Source organism: Propithecus coquereli, unplaced genomic scaffold, assembly GCF_000956105.1.
Source record: "Propithecus coquereli isolate 6110/MARCELLA unplaced genomic scaffold, Pcoq_1.0 Scaffold1, whole genome shotgun sequence".
NCBI classification, from domain to species: Eukaryota; Metazoa; Chordata; class Mammalia; order Primates; family Indriidae; genus Propithecus; species Propithecus coquereli.
In genome coordinates, this window is record NW_012133857.1 from 10,993,110 (window position 1) to 10,996,899 (window position 3,790).

The window sequence follows — 3,790 nt, forward strand, 5'->3', positions numbered from 1 at the left end:
TGTCTGTTCTACTTCTTCTAAAGCATGCACATATATCCGACCCTCTGGTCACAGTGAACTACTGTATATTATTGGGATTTGCTCCTTGTTCCACCTGGATGTTTTTCCTTGTTCATGTGGTTCTTTCTCCTTGATTTTGCCATTCAGGAGTAATCACTCTTTTCTTTGAACCTTGTAACACTTTATACCTCTTCTCCAGCATTTATCACATTTCATTTGCTTCACACAAAGTTTTCTCATCTGCTCTACTGACGCTAAGTCCCTTGAGGGCAGGGTCTTTGTATCCTCCACACCTGACATATATGTCAGCTTAGCAACTGACATATAGTGCACTCAAATATTCGTGCAGGGATCCTTACATTCCCCGCATAACATAGCTCCAAGCCCTGTTCAGAAGATGTAATAATTATTTGAATGAATAAATGATGTCCCACCCTCACTCCCCGGCCTTCTGTCCAACGTAAAAAGAAAATGATAAACACACGTTGAATTTAATTGTTTGGACACAAAAAATGACAGGATATGGCACTAATTCTCATATGTCCTCAATGGCCACATATTAAAGCATATTCTACGTCTACCCAGCTGCGAAATCCTGACTTAGCGTCAGACCTACACCACTGAGTTCTCTTCTTCTGAAGTTGGATTCCACCGAATTCATACTTGAGCCTAATCTAGAGGACTACAGTATATAACTGGGACAATCCCCTTTCTCACTCCTAAAGGGGATGTGTCCAGCAACTTTGACTTGGAGTCTCCCCGAGATCAGCAAGTGCCAACTTTTCCTTTACCTAGCGTGGTACAGTTTACAACGTACCAACACGTTGATTTCATCCTCCCAACAATCTTGTGAGGCAAAAATGCTCACCTCCCTAAAAAGAAGACAATCAGAGATGGAGAAGAGAAGCGTGGCAACAAGCTGTGGCGGGCAAGGCGGGTGGAATCCCGGAGCCCGGGCTGGAAATCGCTCCCGGCTCAGCCCTAAGCCGGCCTGTTTACTCACGCCAGCAAGTGCCGGCGGTCACGAAGAAGACACTGAGGCCTTCCCGCTCTCACACTGTCGGACGCTAAGCAGCGGTGACAGTGGCGGCAGTGTGATGCCCGCCCCCGCCGACCCGACCTGCTACCTCCACGACCCCAGAAGTGCCCGCGCACGCCCGCTCCCCTCGCTACTCCGCCGGAAGTCCCGCCTGCGCCGGCCGCCGCCGCGCCCCATTGGGCCGGGTGCCCGGTCTCGCCGCAGGTTGGCCGCCCCGGGCGTGAGCCCTGGGCGGCAGCTGAGGGCCCCGGGTGGGTGACGGATCGAGACCCGCTGAGCGCGCGGGGTTGGGCTCGGGAGGCGGGTCAGTGGCGCGGGACTCGCAGCGCTGGGGCAGGCGGCGGGACTTCCGCCACGGGACCCGGAAGGGGCCGCGCCGTCGCTGGTGGGAGTTGTAGTCCGGCCGTGGATGGGGGGGCCCGCGGCTCATGCGCGGTGCACCGAGGCTTGTTTCACATCTGTAACAACAGGTGAATTGGGCTTTTTATTCTCCCCTTTCGTGCCCCCTTGAGGAGCCTGGTGCGGCCGGGGGTGGTAGGCGCGAGGAGGGGACCCGGGTCTGACTGCTGGCCTGGCGGAGAGTGGGGCGGAGAAGCCGGCGGGCCCGAGAAGCAGGCCGGGCATCCTAGGCCTGCCCGGGAAGCCGGCCCGGCCGAGCCTTGGGCAGCCAGGCCTCGGCCTGCCGTTGCCATGGAGCCGGGGCGGGGGCGGGGGCCAGACCGGTCCGCTAGGGCGGGCCTCTCAGCCAGGGCCTCTGCGGAGGCAGAGGCCGCTTCATTGGCGAAACGACGCCTTCGCCTCAGGGGATGCTCCATTTCCCCAAGGCAAGGCCTAGAGGAAGACCCCGGAGTGCCCGAAGACCTTTGTCTGCCCCTCCTCCCCTCCGTGCTCCCTGGACCGTTCGTCCATAGGGAGGCCTGATGCATTCTGGCCCCCCTGGTTTGCCCCTTTTTGCACCGACCTTGTCACTGGGGGAGGCCAAAGGGTGAGGTGTTCTTTGTTTGCTGGTGGTAACTTGCCCCATTTAGCAGGGGAAGACCAAATGCATGTTGGGTCCTTTGTTTGCAGTGAACTGGAGTCCCAGGGGTCCTTAGAACCCCCAAGCCAGGAGCATGGCGTCAGCATGCTATCTAGCTAGTCGTCGTGTAGCAACACTGGCCACTTGAATTGCGATTTTGCAAGCCAGAGTCTGTCCCACTTTACAACCCCAATCCATGGGGGCTTGCCATACACTGTAGCAGGTAGACTGCAGACGCCAGTTGCAGGCTTTCAACCTGGTTTTGGTTGCAACTTACTGGTCAGAGTGAAATGAGACGTTATCTGATGGTTTCCCTTGCAGTTTCTTGTAAGGCAATGACCCCGCAGTCATTGTGCATGGGTCTTGACTGCATTTTGTAATTTACCCTTAAATCTTGCAGTTTTGGAGTTTCTAGGAGGATGGACTCTTTCAGATACATATATAAAACAGTGCTCTTTACATGTGTAGCTGTTTAATGTGCAAAAACTACATCTTTGCTGCCTTTTCTACCTGTGTAGGATGTCCCTTTATCCCCAAAAGATAGTTACTCTTCAAGTGTTTTAATTTTTGTAGCTATAGTCCAAAATTTTGTCAGCTGTTGGACCCTTTTTGCCCCTTTCAGCCTTTGAAGATGTCATTATAAAATGTTATCTCAAGGAATGAACCGTGGTACATGTAGGCAACAGCACAATACCCGGGAAATAAGAAATGTAGTGCAGTAAAGAGTGGAAAGCTTTGGAGTCAGAATACTTAAATGCAAATTGCCATTCTGCCCTGAGGCACATATGGGATTTTAGGCAAGTTGTGTAACCTTTTGTACTTCAATTTCTTTCTCTGGGAAAGATGATTCCTACCTCTCTGGGTAGTTGCATGGATTAAATGAGATAAAGTCTATGGAAGTACTTTGTAAACTGTAAAAATGGTATTCAACATTGAGTTGTTATTTTCCCAATCTGGAAGAGCGATATAGTTTCTTTATCCACCTTAAATAGATTTATATTATAGTCATTATGGGATTAGAACTCAAAACTGAAATTGATTTTGCTCTAGTGGAAAAAATGCTTTTCAGGTCTAAAGCCTTTCTTTGCCTTGACATCTCCTTCTTGGTATCTTACAGGTGCTGGTGTAGGACAGCTCACAATTTGATGGGTCTAGAATGGGTCATGGCAGGTCCTGAAGTGAGGCCATTGTGTCTAGTGTGTGTGTTTCATGCTACTAACAAAACTTGTCCTTGTTGTTAGAGTTAGTAAATGAATTTCAATGATTGGAGCAACTTTCTTTCCCTGAGGGGGTCTCCACTCTAGTGACCCAGCACTGTACTTCCCAGGAGGGGCCCAGCCTCGTGATGAGGAATAGCAAGGAGAGAATTCAGCTCCAGTTCAAAAGCCTACAAAATCTGAGACTGTCACTGCTTTTGTAAGGTAAGTTGATTTAGCCGTGTACACAGAGCACTGGTGGATCTCATGCTCGGGCACACTGTAAAACGAGAAGCATGTGTTAAATCCATTGACTGTCTTGGAAGAGGGGTATCATTTTTTTTTGAGACAGAGTCTCACTGCATTGCCCGGGCTAGAGTGCCGTGGCATCATCCTAGCTCACAGCAACCTCAAACTCCTGGGCTCAAGCGATCCTCTGCCCCAGCCTCCCGAGTAGCTGGGACTACAGGCATGCACCACCATGCCCGGCTAATTTTTTCTATATATTTTTAGTTGTCCGATTAATTTCTTTCTATT

The 3,790-nt window shown here is 50.9% G+C and overlaps 1 protein-coding gene across 1 annotated transcript in view; it reads left to right on the forward strand.

The window, feature by feature from the left end:
• The first annotated feature begins 1,186 nt into the window (after positions 1-1,186).
• Positions 1,187-3,790, forward strand: part of DHX30 (DEAH (Asp-Glu-Ala-His) box helicase 30) — a 44,636-nt gene continuing 42,032 nt past the window's right edge. The window contains exons 1-2 of the mRNA XM_012662453.1: positions 1,187-1,509; positions 3,385-3,478. The gene's annotated coding sequence lies outside the window, so the exon portion shown is untranslated. The remainder of the gene's footprint in view (positions 1,510-3,384; positions 3,479-3,790) is intronic.